This window comes from Ostrinia nubilalis, chromosome 4, assembly GCF_963855985.1.
Source record: "Ostrinia nubilalis chromosome 4, ilOstNubi1.1, whole genome shotgun sequence".
NCBI classification, from domain to species: Eukaryota; Metazoa; Arthropoda; class Insecta; order Lepidoptera; family Crambidae; genus Ostrinia; species Ostrinia nubilalis.
The window spans coordinates 7,212,527-7,235,094 of record NC_087091.1 but is presented as its reverse complement, the minus strand read 5'-3'; the positions used below and the strand labels follow the sequence as shown (position 1 = coordinate 7,235,094).

The 22,568-nt window shown below is 35.5% G+C and overlaps 2 long non-coding RNA genes across 2 annotated transcripts in view; both read left to right on the top strand.

Annotated features, from left to right (window-relative positions):
• The window catches only part of LOC135088609 (uncharacterized), a 136,725-nt gene that overhangs the window by 78,611 nt on the left and 35,546 nt on the right, over positions 1–22,568 (top strand). The gene's annotated exons all lie outside the window — the stretch shown is intronic.
• Positions 856–1,504, top strand: LOC135071459 (uncharacterized). Its single transcript, XR_010257255.1, has 3 exons — positions 856–943; positions 1,031–1,199; positions 1,348–1,504. It is a non-coding gene; the product is annotated as an uncharacterized LOC135071459 (long non-coding RNA).

The following is a 22,568-nucleotide window of genomic DNA, read 5'->3' as shown; positions in this document are numbered from 1 at the left end:
AGTTTTTCCTACTAGAGGTACAGTACCTCTAGTACGAAAAACTTTCGAGTTCAAGACGAGGACGAATTTTTGTACGTTTCGAGTTCGAACTCGAAACGTTCATTCTTGTTTTATTAAGGATCGTACTCGTTAGCTTAACTTTCTAATTTCTTTCGTCGGCACGCAAGGCCAAGAAGCTTCTTTCGACGAGTCATAGAGTATTTTACAAGTTTTTTTTTATTTAACATGGAATGGTGTGTTCCGTCCGAAACATGCTGCGTTATTTTAAGATGTTGTTATTAAATTTAAAAAAATAAGTTACAAAGATGAATAATGCTCATAACGCCTCATTAATTGTTTATACGTTTTTGTGTTATTGTTTGTTTAATATGTAAGTATTTAAAACCATTATTATTTATTACCAATCAATATTTATATTGTTGGGTAAACAAATTTCGGAACATCTTTCGTCTTGTTAATGTAGCTGGCAAGCAAAGCGGCGTTATGAATAAAAAGAAGCAAACTGGAAGCAAACATTTTATTTTAACGACATGAAAGAATATATTGACAACTTACAAGTATTCGGCCAATGGTACAAATTTCCAGGCCAGGAAGGTTTAAAAAAAAAAAAAAATATGAATAAATTTAAGTTGCTATAGAAACAATGTTCTGTTGATTGTCACTTGTGTCATAGAAAATAAAAAGAGCTATCCATTGTGTATTCCTACTGTTGTAATAAATTAATTTGGTGGACAAATCTATCTTCTATTTTTCTACTGTAAAATCACACTCAGCCACACGCTCACACACGTCTGACATTGAAAAGACAGGGATTTTTCTTGTTTTGACGTATTTTCTAACCTCTTATAATGTTATTAGAAGTCGTAATAAAATAATTTGAATATAAAGCTATGTTTTAAAGTAAATAAAGACCATTTAACGATGTTAACATGATGAGACATCGGTAAGTAAATTAAATTAGCAAGTGAAAAGATTTTTTAGTTAAATCATGTAGTTAAATATGTATAATTGTAATTCTATCTTGTTTTAGATTTTATGGAATGGAGGAGAAGATTTAACAGCTAGAAATTAACAAAAATCCTGCAAGAGCATCGAGATCTCGCTTTTGGCGAGTGGAAGTCCAAAGGCAAAGTGCAGCGGTTTGCAGTTCTTAGCCTCACTTTTTTGGACCTAACAAGACAGGAAAAGAATAGTCAAAGGTATGTTGATTGCAATAATTGAATCTTTATTATTTAAGTAGGTACTTACCTATGCATTCTCTAGACAAACTGAAATGTTATGCCCTTTCATATTGATTGTTAGGATGGTTAAATTAGTATTTAGTTAACATTACTTTTTCTTTTACAGAGGAAACCCGAGTAGCCAGATGATAATATATGAAACCATGAGCAGCCAGCCATTGAAACTCTCAGCAATTTGAATAACAATTTTGATTGATTACCAATCATGTATCATACCTATTAATAGAAAATTAAAACTGTTAGGTACCTATGTTTTAATTGAAATTCAAAATATTGTTTAATGTTTTATAAGTATTTATTAAATAAATTGTCACACATATAATTTGTTTTAATCCCATTAATGTCTATTTGCCCGCAAGTGTTGATGGTATTTCTTAAGTGTGCCTAGGAACCTTAGTTCTATTACTTATTCTGTGCCGGAGCTGGATCTTTGTAAGGTTTGGGTAGGGTAGGTACCTGTAATGATTAATAAATGTTGATGAGTAGAATACTATAACATTAATTTTATAGTTATTAGTTTAGGTAAATAAGTTTATTAAGATCTAAAACTTTCTGGCTAAAACACTTACGAGCAAAGGTATGGAATCACCCTGTTGTGTTTTGTTCTGTATGATCTTAAGAACTGAATGCATATGACATTTGTATAAAATAGTTCATGGATAAATCTTATGTAGGCATGAGTACCTACCTACTTCTCCGAGTATGTTGGGGGTATTGAGAGCATTGGTTAAGTAATTCCAAATGCTTCTTCATACCATCAGTGCCTTGGTATGAACTGGATGCATCTTAATGCATAGCACATAATATAACCTGTAATAATTATTATCTATCAAATGACAAAGAAATCATGTGGTATGTAGAGTAGACAGAATGTATGAATAAATTATGTACTTGCCTTGTGTTCCAAGGACACTCTTTTTGTTGCCATAAGACTATCTTTCCGGCAATTTGTCACATAAGTAGGTATCTTACAGGGCAGATATGTACCATCCTAGACTGCATCCCTCTTAACATCATGTGCGACTGTGGTCAAATACCTGCCTTGTTATGCATAAAAAAAATCTACTAAAATGCAGGTTTATTGACTTTGAGGCGGTATCGCTGCAACAATCACAACATCAGGATTTAAGTTTTTCCTTATTATGTTGCCCTATTAGATATGAAATAAACAAACATTAGGAAAAATGTCCACAAAATATATTTTTTTACTCACTGTTGGGATGCTTCCTAATCTCTTAACTTAAAGCATCTAAACAATCTAAATGATGCCAAACAAGGAAATAAATTCGCCGACCACATAATCTCCACATTTAAGCCTCAAAAACACGTAAAATTTTATATCAACGTAATCTTCTCACAACAAAATTGACAGTGACACAACATTCGATGATTTCAACGACAACGAAACGACCGTTGATTGTCAAAATTAGGTTCGTACTACGTTATTTCATACAAAATCCATCTTTCGTCACGCCTAGTATTTGAACTCGATACGAAAGAAAATCGAAAGTTAGGTGTTTTTTTCTTTTTATGACCTATAGGGGGCGCTGTTTAATTTTTCATACAAAATTTTTCGATGGCACTTTGAATACGCAAACGAAACGAACTCGAAAGTTTTTCGTACTAAACTGACTTGAAACAAACGTTATCTAAGTGACAGCGCGTAGTGTTATCTGTGGTGTTATACTCGTATTTTAGAACTCAAGGGCGCCATTAGAATGAAAAGTAATTTTGATGTTGAAAAGGGTCCTTCCTACTGGGAACTTAAATAAAAGAGTGGACTGTATTTCGATAGGACTGGTTTAATAGCTGTTTACAATTAGTTTTAAGTATTAAAATACGCGACGTGGTGATACAAAATGGCGATCGTGAGTTGGAGGTCCGAACGATTAGTATACGTGCTATGTATGCATGCTAGTGTGTGGCGCGCTCGGCGGACGGCGCGCTGCTCGTGGTGGTGGGATTCCTCCCGCACGTCTCCTCCCATGCGTCAAGACCGGTTCGCGACAGATGTACGTACATATTTAAGAATATAGGTATGTTAATTCAGTGATCTATTACCACTTTATGACACACTAGCTTTCCGCCCGTGGCTTCGCCCGCGTGGAATTTTGTCTATCACAGAAAAACTTTATCGCGCGCGTCCCTGTTTCAAAAACCGGGATAAAAACTATCCTATGTCCTTTCCCGGGACTCAAACTATCTCTATGCCAAATTTCATCAAAATCGGTTCAGTGGTTTAGGCGTGAAAGAGAGACAGACAGACAGACAGAGTTACTTTCGCATTTATAATATTAGTATAGATTTAATCATTGGTGCTATCCCGTATTTAACTATGGCATCTACTTAAATAATCGTATTATACCAGGCCTGTTCATCTCCGCGAGTTTACATCGAAAACAAAACACGCACGATGGCCCACCTACAGGATACTATTCGACAAGGCCTCACATACGAGCGAACATTGACTCACGCACGCGTATTCTTGTGTATGATGGAAGAAAATGGTGTACTAAATACTGTGCAGTATTTAACTGCCTAAATAATAATAAAAAGACAGAATGTACTTTTTTAAGTTGCCTCAAGACACTGAGAGGTAAATAAGTAGTTAATATTATTCATGATAATTTATGCTAAATCATGTATAAATTTCCTCCGCCATTTTTCGCAGTTTCGCACCTCACGTCACATCATTTTACCGAAGTCAGCCCTATAGCTTCGGCGCAGTGCCGATCACTGGCGTTTGTCAACAAAATGGTGCTTGTCTCTTGAGACAGGCTAAATTACACCATATTGTTAATGACATTGAGCATACATTTTTTAAATACCTTCGCGAAGTAAAACTTCTGTACGTAGTAGGTACTTATTTATTATTCTGTGATTATACTTACAGTTAGTGCTACTTATTATAGTATAGATGTATAGATTTGCTAGGGAAGCGAAATAAGTGGAATGAAACAACAGTATAATAATATAAAAAACGACTGTAAAAAATAGGAGTTCCCTTGTTAATCTTCCTATGTCGATTTGTTTACAGCTCGTATCGTAGTATTTTGAATATAGCCTTAGTTTTATGTCGTGGAACGAAAAGCTTATACTTATTTAATAAAAATGTTTATTAAGCAAGCACCAACATTTCTAGGAAAATGTAAGTCGCTCGCAGATTTTTCTGAATAATTTATTTACAAAACAGTTGTTATGAACACTCTATTTCGGGCTTTTATTTGTTTTTCAATCTAAAAATTAATATTTTGCATTTAATAAATATTCCTATCAAATAAAATTAATTTACCTACGATATTTAATGAATAATATCTAAGATAAAAAGAAGTAAAAATAGTAGGCAATTGAATGAAAAATACAGAAATTAAGTAGTCATGAACTTACGAGAATATCATAAGTTATTGGAATTTGAATAAAAGTTACACTTACTTTAGGTGGTATTTATACAGATTGCATTCAAAAACGTCTCTTATATCGCAAGAACATCGTAATCACAACCGAGGTACCAACCCTAAAGCCTGAATAAAAAATCTGTGCTTGAAAAATTTACCACGTAACACGACCTAACCACTGTTCTTTTTCATCCCTAGCGTGTACACGCTATAGGTTTTCTTTTCAGCCTTATTCCAGGGATGAGCCCCTGAGATACTTGTGGCTGTCCGACCAATCTCAGCGGTATATTGGTATCTCACCTCGATACGTAGGAAAATAATTTATTCACTGGCATCTCGGCCGCTTCGCCCCTGAATTTACAGGTGGGACTGATTTTAAATTTTCAAGGAGTGTAACAAAGGACGGAGCAGTAAAGAGAGTACAATGTATCGGCTGCACAAACGCAGCGTTTGCTCCGACTCCTGGTAAACGATCCTGGCAATGAGATGCATTCGAATTGAATTAAACTGTCAACTAGAAAACAAAGAGCTGACGTTAAACAAAGACATTATTTACCGGTTAAAATATTAGGAAAATAACGCCAGACAGAAATAAAATAAAAAACAGACGTCTATCCTAGCAAATGATTTACGTTTCGTCGCTGAAAAATAAGATTCTTCTATGTATTTTTTGTTGTTGTGTAGTTTAACTATGGAATGTTACTACAAATGTAAAAATCTTAAATGTGTTCTTAGAAAAAACTGAAAAGCGATTGACTGTTATAAAAGCGTCTCTATTATTCCAAACTTGTAGGTATACGTTTCATATCATGCAAAATCAGCATTAAGCAAGTCTACACAAAGCCAAGATTTAGGGAGATGACTAAACAAAATAGTTTTAATAGGTAAGAGCTGCCGAAATCCTGGGAAAGGGGACGACACAAAACTATTCAACCTATTCTAAGTCAAGTAGGTATTTGTGTAAGCCGTCTCCTTTGTATAAGGAAAAGTTTTCCGCTAAACGTTTTACTCTATTTAACGTTTCTAAAGAAATCCTTTTTGAAGGTAGACTGTTTATGTAAGTGTAAAAGTAAAGTACCGAAAGAGTACGTGAATAACCGTGGCTCGTCACGCTTGGTGTACTTCCAATGGGCAGGATGATGAGGCTATCCATCCGAAGCCGTAAGATTAGAGAAATGGAGTAGAAGGCACAGTTTTGGAGACGAATAAAGGCTGGTCATTAAAGGCACTAAATATAAATATTTGGCTCATAACGACCGAGACTGGCGATGATATTTGACGAAGGTAGAGCCGTAGAGATTCTCATCATTATAAAAAAGAAATCTACACACGCGGTCGCGTGTCAGTCAAGTTAAGTTAAGAATAACTTACCATTTTTCAAACTTCAGGTTTTGCAAAGTAGGAGATTCATTCGTAGTGGAATCTGTAAACATGTCTAGAAAAGGACCATAAAGAGAATTTAAATTACAAGAGGGCGTCAACTTTAGCTGTTTAGCTCGTAGGTACTTAAACATCTGGTAATTGTGTCTTTTTCCTCCTCATTTCATTTTTGTTGTTTTCTACATAGTAATAAAGAATCTTAATTTGCTGCGATCTAAATCATATTGCGAGCGAAGATAAAATAAATCGGACGTTTGGACTGCACATTCATAACTGGAAATCATTTCAAATCAGCTTATTAGTTAGATTAGAAGAACCTTTGTTAGATCAAAGGATTTTGAACTTGCCATTTTTGACCTCACGAAATTCAAGTCGACTTGGCTATTGTTGTGTGGAATGTCTACATTGCCTGCTATGCTTTGACCCAGTTTGTGAGCAAAGTGAAGTAAATTATTCGCCGATAGAATGAAGCAGATAGGTAGAGGATCGGCTGACTCCGCTGCGAGCTGGATTAATATTTCATTAGTTCAGCTTAGCTTAGATTTACTAACTCTTGATCCTTGCGCTTGTTTTATAGATTCTAGGCTTACGTACTTACTCTTTTCTCATTGCTTTGTGTTTTTCACGGGAAGTTGAGAAAGGAACAGTTAAGATAAAACGCGAAACAATTTGTCTAGCATAATATTATAGAGGTAATTATTAGCTTCATAATTCTTCGCACTTTGATTTTGCAACAAAATATTGTTTTAGTTTTCTTTGCTATCCATAATCATAGCATTATACTTCTAAAGCATTATTTAGTTTCCCTTAAAGATGCTATTTTTTGGTTCCAAGAAAGTAATCAACTCTGTACAGCGATGTTTATCCAACTTTCCTGCTTGACTTACTGACATAACCCCACTAAATAAGTCCGTATTTCCTGTCTCCAATAATACTTATCATAGTGGAGTGCTCCACGAAGCACGGGCTCACCAGCTTTATCAGACAGGATTAAAATTGCATCGAGCTAGAAGCTATCGTTGCGAAAGGTTCCCAAACATTTAGAATTAAGGCCCCACTTTAAAAATTAAGCAGCAAATAAGAAAGAAAGAAAGAAATATTACGATGAACATCACTTATTTAAGGACAAAGAAGGTATACGGAAAAAAGACAGAAATAGCACATACCTATATTACAAGGAAATAAAAAGTAAACTGAGCAGTACTACCCTGTCGCAACAGCGATGCCCATCGCAATGGAACTCCACTCGGCATATGCCGTCGTGGCCCACGGTGGGGAAGGCCAAAACCCTGGTTTTCAGTGTGCCACATGTCGAGTGGAAAACACGGACACTATATTCTCAAAAAACAATATCTGTTCCGACTCTGTACTAACAGATTTATAACATCAAAAACTTGATTGAGAGTAAGTAACTTTGTCTATTTTCTCGAAGCTTGTCGAGGAAACTACAATGAAACGTCGATTTATACTTCTCAGAAGAAGACTTTTTCCTTTCTGCCAAGTTGCGGTGGAGGTTCACAATATTGAGATTCTCTGGGTTTAAGATAGGCAGTGAGTATCTGCTGAGAATGAGGCGCAATGACGCTCTAAATAAAACGATGAGTTTAAGATCAGATTGATTGCTACTTCTAATTTAGGGAAATAGGTGCCAGACCCGTTTGTTCATCTGATATTTCCATTAACTAATCAAGGTGGCACCTACAGAATACCAGCGTCATGTTTAGAGCATAATACACGCTGAGTAGATGACATTTTGGTTCAGCAAATTTTATTCCGTCAAATATCCACTTAAAAATGATTGTTTGAACCAATAACTTAATTTTCTTTCTTTCCATCTAAATTTCAAATCTTTAAAAATCACACAGAAAGAAGTTTTATTATGATGTTATTTTTTTTGGCCAAAAGTCATAGAAGAATTAGATTCTATAATCAAAAAGTCGACACAAATACAAACAAAGCGTCGCTAAACTGTGCAATCAAATTGAAAAAGTGGCTCAGATACCATCGACTTATCACCAATATCTTTCTAATAGACTCCCATCGGCCAAATAAAGGCTTAAGAGGATTCCACCGGGTATTTTTTAGGTTAAAGATGGTCATCGACGGGGTAAATAATGTGTGTGTCCTTTAGCTTCCGACCTAGCCATTATCTTTAATGGTGGGTCTGAGGGCCTATCGAGATGAAGCCGGACCTGAATTTGTTCTTGTATAGTCGAGATTTACTCTTCGGTTTATTGGAAATATAAACAAGCGGTATTTGTTATCTTCTGGGCTTCTTTAAGAATTAGGTAACTACCGTCTACATAAAAATAACTACAAATACAAACTCTAATACATAATTGTATTAACAGTAGGTACTCAAGGATCGATGTAATATTGTGTGACAAGAGTTATTCAAAACTTTGTGATGTCCCATTTTCAAAATCAAACTAAGGTTTATACAACTTAGTTTACGTAAGTTAGGTTTTTGAAAATTGGGTGTCTTAAATTACGAGAGGTTTCCTGATGTTAAGTTTTCAAAAGATAGGTTTCCAAAATTAAGTTTCCGAAAGTAAGGCTAAGACCTTTTCTAAAATTAGGTTTTTGAGAGTTAGGTTTTCAAGAGTCAGGTTTTAGGTTCTCCAAATTAATTGCTTAAGCGATTTGCGTCGCTTACCCAGGTATTTGTCCACGCCAATAGGTCTTCAGGCTGGCGTGGTATTCATTAAGCCGTCCAGGGTGCAGCCCGGAAGCCGACTGCGCCGTCAGAGCCTGCCCGCGATTTATGGCTCGCGCGGCGTAGTGTTGCCAACTGCGTGCATAGGAAAAGCACTATTATAGCAACAATACATTTTATTTTCCAACAATTCATTTTCCATTGCAATAAGTAGATGAATGAGCCCTAAATTGAACTAGGAAAAGTTACCTTTCCTAGTTGCACAACTTTTTTTATTTGGTTTAAGAAAACATTTGACGCCGAAGTTACATTTTTCTCTCGTTTCTCGGCTGAGTTGCACCATGTTACTTTAACTTTGACAAAAGTCAAAAATCTGTAAAACTCCATACAAAAAGCAACGGATATTATTGTTACGGTTTAAAAAAGGTGGTGTAACTCAGAATTGGTCATTTGTGGCTGTCCACTGCTGAACATATGCCTCCCTCAAAGAAGGGACATTTATTTACTTACAAAGCTTCATTTTTCTGTTATCTAACCAAGCAATTCTTTTTTATTGTTACTAAAGTCCCATAACTGGCAACACTAGCGAGCTTCTGGACGCAGAGTGATCGCGTCGACTGTTCGGATCCCTAATAAATAACTAGCGTTTCGTGTAAAGCGACATTGCCAGTTTTTTGCCTCTAAACTGTACTAACATTGAATTGTTGGGCTGTAAATTCAGTTTAGAGCGGTGGACTATGTGTGCCCCGAATGAAATACACTTACGGGCGAGTAATAAAAGCGGAATGAAGTCCGAAGTTTTATTTGAATGAGAAAGATGTCGCTGGTCGAAGAATGTATTTTAAAGTATAATCACAGAATAATAATAAGTACTACGTACAGAAGTTTTACTTCGCGAAGGTATTTAAAAAAATGTATGCTCAATGTTATTAACAATATGGTGTAATTTGTCTCAAGAGTCAAGCACCATTTTGTTGACAAACGTCAGTGGTCGGCACTGCGCCGAAGCTATAGGGCTGACTTCGGTAAAATGATGTGACGTGAGGTGCCAAACTGCGGAAAATGGCGGAGGAAATACATGATTTAGCATGAATTATCATGAATAATATTAACTACTTATTTACCTCTCAGTGTCTTGAGGCAACTTAAAAAAGTACATTCTGTGTTTTTATTATTATTTAGGCAGTTAAATACTGCACAGTATTTCTAGTACACCATTTTCTTTATTTTCTTCCATCATACACAAGAATACGCGTGCGTGAGTCAATGTTCGCTCGTATGTGAGGCCTTGTCGAATAGTATCCTGTAGGTGGGCCATCGTGCGTGTTTTGTTTTCGATGTAAACTCGCGGAGATGAACAGGCCTGGTATAATACAAATAATGTATTTGATTACTTATATTTACATTATAATTATTATGATAGTTAAGTAAAACAATAGTGAATGACTTGTGTCTGAAATGGTTAATAACGGGACTCTATGACTCTACTCAATACACATAAATAATTATCTGAGATAATACTAATGAAGACATAGTAGTAGACATATTAAGTACAGGCAATTTTTTTCACGGATGATTTCAATCATGATTAATGACAAACTTTAAACATATAGGTACACACACGAAATTAACACGTTTGAACAACAAAGAAACAATACTTTACCATGTGCACTGTATCCAATAAGGAAGTACCGAACAGAATAAATTCTAAAGATAACAAGATAATCGCGTCCGAAGTTTCCTATTGTAAGTTTAAGTGGAGCGGAGCCGGGTGAGACAATTTAATCTTGTCGGCCTCAGCGACCTGGGATAGTTCTTAAACGGCTAGACCAGGGATGGCGAACCTTTATGTAGCAATGTGCCATTATTCTAAAAGAAATGTTTGATGTATTCATACGTCCGTATTCTATGAGGTCTCACAATGCGCGTGGACGCACAGGGTCACACACGAACCAATCACAGAGCTCTATTCAACGCTGTGCGTTCGATTTGCTGCTTCACTTAAGCAAGCATCGTTTGTGAATATAGGTGATAGACGTGCCACTTGAATGCTAGCAATGAGGGAGCATCGTACAAGAGTGGCGCCACTGGCGAGTGACAGCACCTTAGTCTACAGTGGTGCCAACTGATGAGGGCAAATACGATAGCCCTCATTCAAAACACATAATTTTACTATATTATTTCGTACTGAATTTTGGGCTAAATATTGAGGCGTGTGCCATCAATGGCACGCGTACTATTGGTTCGCCATCCCTGGGCTAGACTTTCTTTCGATGGCTCCTACGTATAAAGGCGAAACTGCCGCTTACGCCTTTTTCCAATTATTTAAGCAATGATTTCATTTTGCTCTAATCTATAACGTCAGTAAGAAAAAAAAATTTTTTTTCCATTAGATACAAAATAAAATTTTAGGCAAATAGGCGTATGTGCGAAACTACGCCACGTATAAAGCCCAATCATACGATTCGTCAATCTATACGAGTAGTTGCTTACATAAATACATATTTTTTATAATCCAAATCTTAAATAAAGCCATGAAAATATTTAGCAAATTGTTTTATTTATAAATTATGACACATTATATAGTTATTTAATTTTTAGCGTTAAGAGTCGCATCTCAAACTAATTTGAAAATTATAAATAACTTGAAAAAATCGAACTGCCTAAGGCATCGTGGGTTCAATTCCCGCTTAGGCAGTTCGATTTTTTCAAGTTATTTATAGTTTTTAAAAATATGACACATTATGTTAAAAGACCTAACTAAATCTCGAGCACAGTATATGGGCGTATTTGCGTTAAAACGTAATAACGATACATTAAACAACTTTTTCTAACTGATTTATTATTGATATAGCACATGATAACAATTAAAATAATTACATGCATAAATAAAGAGAGTAATCGCTTAAAATATTATATTTATGTTGTCATTTAAGTCTCTTTACGTTGAACAATATACATGAAATTATAGAAATGTGACGACGTAAAAGGGCAATGCGTAAAATCTCAAAATATATAAGAAAAATATAAAAATTGATAACAGCAGTAGCAAAAGCATTACATGTTAAGGCTAAATGTGAAATTTCATTAAATTCGTTTTAGTAGGTCAGAAGATATGACCCAAAAATATGGTTCTGGCCACTAAAATGGCTCTCCTGTAAAATTTACTTTTTTCACTTACGCCAGTATACGTAGGAGCCATCGCTTTGTCATCTATCTAGTGAGTCTAATTCGCTTTTAAAACTCTTAACCGAATCGCCCCCGGTTAATAAACTGTTTTAAACGTGTATTTTTTAAACTGCGACCTAAGTGGTTTACCTTTGTTACGTAATTACAAGAACGCTGTTAGAACTGCTCCAACATTGTTGAATAAACTTTGCTACTGGGTAATTTAGATGATAAAAAACGCTTTTTTTATTGAAGTCTATTTAACTGGTAATTAACAAGGTCCCTTTGATGTGCGTTTATTTTAGAAAAATGTTCTTTAAGATCGGTCGTAGCGGCGTTTAAGCGGCGACATTTAAGATTGTTGTTTTATAATATGCTCGTACCTCTAGGGGCTGACTTTGCAATCGAGATAACTTTTAACTCAAGAATAAAATTTACGTTTTGACATACAAAAACTCCAAGGCAAGTTGCACCACCTAATTTTAACCGTAACTATAACGATGACCAGTGTTTTTGTATGGAGTTTGACAGACTTTTGACGTTGGTAAAGTTAAAGTAAGATGATGCAAGCAACCCATCATTAACGTAAACTTAATAGGTACTGCAGACAAAAGTTATCTGGCGATTGAAAAAAAGTTCATAAGCTATAATAAAACATGAATCACACAAAACTCAATCTCATAAAAATTTCAACTTCTTAATTAGTTTCACTAAAATTGTCCTTTGAAGTTTGAACTAAGCTGACAAAAGTGAGTTGAGCTTTTAAGCTTCAAAAGCTATGTTCGTAGTTATATTTCATTGTGCGCTTGGCTCCGTTTGTTTCCGTAAGCTCATCTTTAGCTTTATACAAAGCTCGGTTAGAATACATGTATGACAGTTCCTGAATGTTGAATTCAGTGCCGGTATTAATTAATAATTCAAAGGATGGTGTGGAAATTGATACTACGCCTTAATTCATTATATCTCGTGATTTAATTATTGTATCTTATCTTACCAATATCACCTTTTGTAAACATTATGGAAGCAATAAACTATTGAGTATTGAGTATTAAAAAGTGATTGACACGAGAATGAGGAAGCATATTATATATTTTCATCAAGTGTTTTCTAAATATGTATACAAGTTATTTAAGTACAAGTAGGTAAGTGTGTTTATCCGTCGTTTGGTATCTCTATTATAAATTTTGCTTAATTTGGAACTAATAAATGGTGCAGTGTAAAATGTGTAATATTAGAAATTGACACTAAATGGCTTGTAGATTATTGCTTTTATTGCATTTACTAACATGGTCTGTAATAGATTAAATATTTGTTTCAATTCTAAGTTTTGCCAGATCGGTTAATGAAGATCACAAATATAACCAAATTATAATACATACTAATAAATATTTGTGTTCCAAGTTTGTCCCTACCAATTGCGAAGACAGTTGATTGTTGAACAACGCAGTCATTATGTTCCTTTGTGTTCAGCGGAGAGTCACAATCGCGAAGACTGTCCAAGCAAGGCCTACAGCTGTCATTGTTTCGAATAACTCGAGAAAGTCTTGAACAAAAACTTTGGCGAGGAGCCGGCGAGTTGTTTCAATATTTAGAATAATTGTATTTTTTTACTTTATTTCACTTTTAATTTTTAGATACTATTCTGAAAACTGTTCCAGTAATGTAAAACATCAAAGACACACCAGGGTTTCTTTGATGTTTTTGATGTCGTAAGCTGTGAATTACGAGTACATTTGTTTTTAAGTTTAAGGTTATTGTTGTTCCTTCGCCAGTCAGATCAGGAAGCGATTGATTGACGAAAACAAAAAAATACCTACACAAAGTACCTACTGTATAGGACCGTTCCTTATTTTCATTTGGAAAGAAAAGGTACTATTTACTTTCAATCATGCAGGAAGTAAACATCTAATATTTTCCTACTTTTGGAACTACGCGCCTATGAAGCATTCCATTAATTGGGCCTGCAATAAACTACTAATATTATGTTTTGTCCAGACCGTAAGGTAAATGAGCCAGTAAACGTTACAATCGATTTTTTCCGTATCGATGCCATTGAATCGAGTGATGGTTCTTTCATTCGCGGAGTTAATTAAAATGTCTATTATTTTCATTGTTCTCTGTGTTATTCCCAGAAGAAGCGACAACAATAAATTCCCAGTATTGCGTCATTCATACTTTATTTGCTTTATACCGGCTTACCTGCGAATGTAATATTCTTGGAACGCCATTTGCTACTTTATTGCTGATATACAATACTAATTTGTTCTATAGAATTAATGCTTTCAGGATTTTACTACTTCATCAAAGCTCTAACAAGCTCTACGTGCAGTCTACAGCACATCACATATAGGTAGGTATATTTGTTTAAAAATATAGAGTATCACAGTGTTTACCTTCATGTGCAATAACGATCAATTTTTACTTTCAGTGATTAGGGCTGATTTTTCAATCGACGGCTAACTTTAACTGAAGAATAAGTTTGGCATATTGACAGTTTTAATATGGGAAATATGTGAAAAATCAGCTCTTAGTTAACAAATACTCGGTCTAATCGGTCTTCATTCTGCGCCAGGTCGTATAATAGCACCGCTACTTGGCTTTGAAATATAATAGGTGCTAAAAGCCACCTACCTGGCTACAAACACCTAGTCCCATTGCACATGACTTCAAAGAAACCTCACACTCCCGCTAGTTCAAAGAATATCGACTACGGCTAGCGTGCAAGCCCGCCAGCCACTTAGTTTAATATTAATTGCTTATTACAACAGGTTTAATCAGTTTACTTTGCTCAACCTACGAACTTTTAAACTGAAAATGTACCTACAATATCAACGATGTAAACTCGATCAATTCGTTGTACAATGCAATATTACGGTACGAATACCCTGTTCGTTTGTAGAAACATATCACGGTATTGTTTACTTTAAAAGCATGACCTTAGTGCGATACAGTATAATGGCTACCGACCTTATTTTATATAGGTATTTCATAACAAAAAAGGGAGCGGAACACAATATTCCATTGACAAGGCAAAGTAAGGATTTCGTATTCCTGTTGGATTTGCCTATTGTTATTCACGACCCGAGATATCAATACCCATTGATATTCAAAAGAATACTTACCCTAGTTTTGAGCTCGTATAATATACACAATAGTGACACGACCGCGGTAAAGAGCGGTACCGTGCTTCTGATTTTATTGAAATCTGGTCTAGATTTATTAACAACGTGGTTAATGTTAGAGAGATCTTATCTGAAGGTTTCGAGTTAAAATTCTAGGAGAAACATACTATACTTAGGTAAGAAACAACGAAAAGAAAAGAAAATAATATTATGCTTAGCTTGAAATATTAAAAAACCAAACTGAAGCCTATGATAATGCGTCCGTTTATTCAAATTATGGCGTCAAACATAAAATCCTGTGTCTCGTAGGGGTCGTAGTGTTAATCTCTTTAAAAGCACCAGTAAGCCAATACATGATTTTCCGCCGCTACATAGGTAATGCCCAAACAAATAGGTATCCATTCCGGCGCTTCACTCAACTCGCGTAAAAATTCAGCAACCGCTGTAATTCAGCTTAATTCGGTGTAAAACATCCGTGTTTTTGCAGCGAGCGCACTAAAAAACTTTTACAGAATGCCGACTATGCTACAGTGTTTCATGTTTAATAAAAATAAATGGATTCAAAAAGCGTAAGTCTTGGAAGGAGGCGCTCCTTCTTTTGTAGCGAGCCCGTGAAGCTTCGCTAATTAATTACACAATACTAGGGCATCTTTACGAGGAAAATCGTAACATCCGAGGCACACAATCTTAAGGAGCTTTGGTGTGAGCCCGAATAATTCAAAGGGTTCGGGCCCTAATTAATCAGGCTCCCTCAGGCCTGCGCTATGCACCTGAGACGATGAACTACGTTAATTTGTATTTATAACCGACTAAAACTATTTTACACTTGAGATATCTGAGGGATCTCATCTACAGCTCGTCGTAAAACGGCGGTGTTTCACGTGAACTGCTTACAATCAGTTTTGGGACACTTCCTTGTTAAATAATAAGGAAATATTGTATAAAAAAAAAGATAACGAAATGAGCAAAAATAGGTAAAATGTTTGTTATGGCATGAAGGAAAGAGTGTGACAACCTCGATTCTTTTCTTTTCTTTTTAAGGTGGAGCAAAAATATTACCATTTCATTTTCCCGTTACTCAAGATAAAAGATATTTAGTATTTTTGCATTTGAGAGATGCATCTCACTTGAGGCAATAGATTTAGATTTTTGGAATTAAAGAAAAAGATAATGTACTGTAAATGATAACCATGAAAGCATAAGCCTAAAATTTTAAACTGCATCCAAGTTTCATAATATCCAATGCAAAAGGCAGTAACAACTATTCGAATATATTCCACACAATTAACTCCGAGAGATAAGTCAATTGCATTGCACAAAGTACACATCCGTAATACAAACCATTTGAAGTTGGGAATGGCATAATTACGGTCCGTTCCATAAAATAAACTTTGTACAATCCAGAATTGGACTACGAGCTCTTGGGTCGTTGGACCGCTAGATTACACATTCCTAAATCAATTACCGCTGACGAAATAAAAAAAGTTGGCTAAGTTTTAAACGGCGGAGCACTTTAGCAGATAGATTCAATCTAAATTTAATTCCGGACAAAGCGCCTCTGCTGTCCTTAATAGAGTTTCCTGTTGGATTCTTTGCGGATCTTTCGGAGCCAGGATATCCACTTCCGCCCGCCCTCACCGCTGATTTGCACTTGCAGATTTTCATGCATATTAACGAGACTGTTACACGCTCTTGGCGTAAATAAGAGCAGTGGCTAAGTAAATTAAACTTAAAGTTTATGTTCCGTCTCTACGTAAGATTGTTTTAATAAGGTTGTGGCTAGTGTGCTGTGCTGTGTAGCGCTTCCTCTTCATTTGAATAGCTAATTAGTAAGTTGTGCGATGCATTACCCGAAAAATAGACTACACCAATGTTTTTGTAGCTTAGTGGTTAAAGCAGTGTTTTGCCATGCAAGGGGACCACAGCATGGTGTCTCGTAGAAATATTTTGATTTTATTTATATGTAGGTATGTAATGTACTTAATAGAAGCATTTAAAGGAAGAAATAATATTTAGAAAGAACCTTAAACGACACATTTCTCAGTTTTTAAAGTAAAACAGTACAGTCAGTCAGTTTTCACCTAAAAGTTTTCTCACACCTCAACCAACTCTTTATCTTTAATCTTCACTTGTGAAAATGAAGAAACAAAAGTAATAGTTAACTTATAAACTATTTAATTAACTTCGCAAATGAAAGAAACATCAGTCGATTCGATTCGATAACATCGATTCGGAAAAATGCGATTGTTTCATTTCCTGGCTCATTTACCGTATGTTCATCCAATTCATATTTGTTATTTATTTCGGGTTCAATTAATGGAATGGGCGTAGCTGCTTCGTTCCAAGCCGAAAGAAAAATATTTCACGTTCATTTCGGGTGATTTATTTATTTATTTAAGGACAACCAACGCGTGCACGTTACAAATACAAAAATGCAATGCGACACTGTTCAAAGATTTTCATAGTCTTACACAATATATTTCATTAGATACTAACGTCCGTATATACAAACATTGCTATGAGGTCTCACAGTGCGCGTGGATGCACAGGGTGACACGTGAACCAATCACAGAGCTCTATTCAACGCTGTACGATCGATTTGCTCCTTCACTTAAGCAAGCATCGTTTGTGAATACGGGTGTATAATCTAACAACCAAAGTAAATATAAGCTAGGTTTGAACTTCAACATTCTCCAAGTCTATTGGGAAAATTCGTAATTTTTGGTAGCTTTATTCGTAATTGTTGGAGATCGCCGATATTTCAACATAGAATTAATACTTATCTAGTATGACAATTAAGACAGTATATTGTGAAAAAGACATCTCTGAATAATGCGAGACACGCGTAATTAACACTGCTGTTGCTTATTGACGGAAAGTGCCCTCGCTCTAAGTATCTTGATCGAGAATAATAACTCGTAATAAGTGAAATAAGTAGACCCACAGATTCTTCCTTATTGATATTAATGGACGGCGCAATCGTTGTGAGTAATCGGTTGCTCGAGTAATTAATCGAATCCTGACCCGAGTAAACAGCGGTCCGGACCTTGATCTCAAATCGGTATTCAGAGAAAGGAATCGATTTTCTCTGTTTCGTTTGTTCAGCATTAAAGTTGTGAGCTGGGTGCAGTGAGTTTAGCTACACCAACTTTTGTCTGTGTTACCGCTTGGGTGATTTTTAGTTTGTGATACAACTGGTTTTTAACTGTCTGACCACATTTTACACACGGGTAAATGTATACTATCGAAAGAACGACTACAAGAAAATACTTTATTGTTTACGAGACATCTTATCTCTTCCAAAATAAAATCAGTAATATTTTACATTCCTGCTTTCTTTCTTTTTCACCTTAGACACTATTTTTTTTTATACGAAAAGAATAAAAACAATACCTAATTTACAATGTTTTTATGTCTACAGAATTTAATAACATATGAACCGCCCGTTTTAAAAGTTTCCTGCAACGCATCTAGAAACTATGGGCCATTCTCGTATCAGACTAGAGAAACTGTATAAAGAATATATGAAAAGAGAAGCCGAGTAGCGTTGTAGTATGCAAATGACCTAATAAGGAGCGAACCACGCGAACGCACGCGAGCACCGGCCAATATAACTTCTACATTCGTTGGTACTTGCGAGACTATTTCAGTCTATTTAAGTTTTGCTACGAAAAGACGCAAGTAGTTATGTCATTTATTTTTGTTTCATTCATCTTCTATCACTGATTGCAATATAGGCTCGACTTTATCAATTAAGTTTGAGCTACAATAGATGTCTAATTTAACATTTCTCTATGACAAACTTGGCCTTTATTGGTTCTCATAAAACCTTTTTCCATTCAGTGATACAGCAGTTACCCGGTGTAGAATAATCTCATTACTTCGTATTCAGTTCCTTCCTTAGCACGTACATCCTTTTTCCATGGCCTTATTATAAAAGTGCTAGAATACCTTCCGAAGATAGGTAATTTAAAATGACATTATTACTTTAGCAGGTACTTAATTTCGACAAAGCTCTATCAAAATATAATTTGAAGCTTTTTTATCAAGAGATAATTGAAAGCTGCTTGTAAAACATGTACCTACTATATTATTCTTCAATCAATAGGTACCTCTTATGTTATTGATACAGAAACTTACCAGTACAAAAATACTATCTATTCTTTGAAGAAAGTGCGTGGGTTTACTTTGAAGTTATTTCCAAAAGTTTACAGTTAAATTAGTAAAGTGTGGGGTCGGCCAAGGCTATTTTCAGGTCTGAATAAATGCTGTTAGAATATACATAATTACATAGAGAGCAAACAATAGAACACAATCGTCCGGGTCAAAACGCCGACTATATTATTATATTATGAACTAGCTTTCCGCCCGCGGCTTCGCCCGCGTGGAATTTTGTCTGTCACAGAAAAACAATATCGCGCGCGTATTTGCTTACCGTTTAGACCTACCCTGGACTACGACAAACATTTTAAAACCAAAATCAGCTCAATCGGCCCAGCCGTTCTCGAGTTTTAATCAGACTAACGAACATCAATTCATTTTTATTTATATAGATAGATTAAGAGACCTGTCATGTATCCAACCCGACTCGCTCCACCTTCACCAGAAGAGAAGATTAAATAAAATAATTTCTAAAATTGGCCATACTTAATTTGCATGAACAACTTTATTAAATATTATAATTTAATTAATTCAAAAAACAAAAATATTTAATCAATATATTTTTACGTAACATTATAACGAAAAAAATGGTAGGTACTGAAAAATAATTTTACTTGTTTATCAAAATTTTTTCTTCCTTTCGTTCTAAACCCCACATAAAAATCATTATCAGTCTTGTCTCGCTAAGAGGAGAATAGAGCTCCATTGTAATTTCTCTTTCTCCTGTAATGCTTACATAGTTCATGGTTTCCTGCTTATGAAGTTTCTTTGAAGTCGTGTGCCATTACGTGAATCGTGTTTTCTTACGAGATGATCCTGTCAGCTATACCTAACCACGATTTATTTTACCAAAGCTCTATTATTTTTAATTTTGTAGACGAGGTAAATTCTAAATATTTTGTAACTAGCTATGCCCATGACTTCGTATGCGTGAAAATAGTTTGAATAACATTTCCCGTTTTGCAAACTTTTTTTTAATGCTCCGCCCCTATTGGCACAAAAAAAATCGGAAACCAGTAGTTTGATAATTATTAGCGCGTTCAATAAAATAAACAAACTCTTCAGCTTTATACAATACCTAGATAGTAATAAAAAAAAAAGATAAAACTTGCTCACTATTTAGCTAATTTCATAAGAACATGCGAAACTAAGTTGTAGTCAGTTTGGAGTAGTAACACCTTTTAAAACCCGAGCTAACTTAGGCTGAGTTGCAACACTTGCAACATCTTGACTTTAACAAAAGTCAAAAATCTGTCAAACTCCAAACTAAAAGCACCGGTTATTGTTAAAGTTAAAGTTACAGTGAAAGTAAGTTGGTGCAACTCAGCCTTAGTGTAGTGCGGTTCGCTTACTTATTCAGTTTTATTTGTGTGCCTTGCCCTAAGACTTAATTGTATTCATAAAGAAGTCGTTCAACTATATACCTACGCACGGGTCTTTTAGTTTTAGGAGACAGTAGAATGCGGACCGAGGCTCTATTTAGGTTTAAACTTCTTTAGGCATAGTTCGTTCGTTCGTTCGTCCGTTTCAGACAAATGACGTCCACTGCTGGACAAAGGCCTCCTCCAAGGTTTTCCACAATGCACGGTCCTGCGCACCTGCGCTGCCCGCATCCAGGCTCTTCCCGCGACCTTTACCAGATCGTCGGTCCACCTAGTAGGCATAGTACCACAAGATAAATGCGACTATTATTTAATCATCAATTAGCGACTAGATTAATGTTGTTAAATTGAATTTTTTAAAAGGCTATACTAAATAATTTAAAAAACCAATTTCCATCAAGTATCACGACGTCTGGAATTGGAATATTGGATTATGTATTCAAAATAATATGGTGATAACAGTGAAACGCTTACAGCACTGTTACATGCTCAAAAATACAATTTAATAACTAATAAATATGAGTGTTGTGGCAATATTATGAGCCAATGACGACAAGAACCGAAAACTTGATATCAATCGCGGTGAAATTTCGTAGCAACAATTAAAGTTTCCTTCAGCAATTTGCTTCCTCCAACGTCGCTCCCCACCTATGCACGTTGGCTATCGTGGTGCCTAATAAACATATTAACACCTTTGCTGCGGCAGTAACTTTCTAATACTTTCCATTCCTTCGGTACAAGGTCGGTAAACCTGGTATTAAAACTTACATTGTGGCGGCACAAGGCTTAAAGACCTTGTAATATTTAAGATATATTAATTTTATTTTTGGCTTCATGTTAATAGATATTGTGTTTTTTTTCTTTGAATATTAATAATAATGCATTTATTGACATACACCTGAAGGCGTTCGTGAATAACTTTTTTAGTATAAAAATTATAGCTATATTCAAAATACAAGGCTTATGCACCCTGTGCCGCACTGAAGTAGGGAAGTCTGGTGGGTATTCTAGGGATGTGAATTACAAATATCGATAGTTTGAATTAAGTTTTAATAAAAATTTAAAAAAGTAACAAACAAAGATGTTTTAATCATTTAGTCTAAATATTTTACAAATAAGACATACGTGCATAAATACTTAAATAAGCTATATTTAAAGAAAACATATTATTTAATAACATTTAGTTACAACTTCAAATATTTGTCACGAAAAACTATTTAAATTAGCAATAAATCGTGTATCAAATTAAATTATAATCAATTTGCAGTTTTGATTTTGTTTGTTTCTCTTGACGCCATGTCGACATGTGCGTTTCTTACGAATGCGAGGCAACACTGGCTGCATGAAGCTAGCGTGGGGTGCGGTACCAGGTGCGCAGGGTACAAGGCGCTTCGACCTGGTTTCGCATTGTGAAGACATTTTATTACTTCCGTGCGGTACCAGGTCTAAAAACCTGGTATTAAGGTAGGTACATCATTGGATTCTATTTTAAGAATACATCATAGATATATATTTATCACTTTCCTACACCGGACCCAATTGAAGTTATGCCTTTCGCACGACAAGGAAGACTATAATTTTCTTAGCCGCACGGTAAGCGAGACGTACACAAGGTCTATAGACCTGGTTTCGCACTCAACGTGTTAATTGACTCACTACACATTCATCTTTGCTTCCCAAATTCATCCAAATTATGGACACATTCGAGCCAGCTGAAGTCACTGACATTCCCCCAAACCCAGCGTTTTGCTTTACGTCTAAAACTATGTTTGCCCAGGCTTAAACTATGACAAATTAAACAGTTTTCTCTTAGTCTGAGGGGAAAATTTTAATCCATGCTTACACTTTACTTTGTCAAAGGACCTTTAAGTTTCGTCTGTTATTTTGTACGGAGAGCTGAAAGCTCGATCTTAATATTTTTCCACATGAAAGCCTGCCTTAAGGCTTGGTATTTCTGCTAAAGTAGGTATTTCGCGCTGTCAAAATCTGCGCGCGCAATTCTTCGCCGAAGACAGCGCGCCAAAGAGCTCCCGCCACAATTTCCAGCTACACAGTATAGAAAT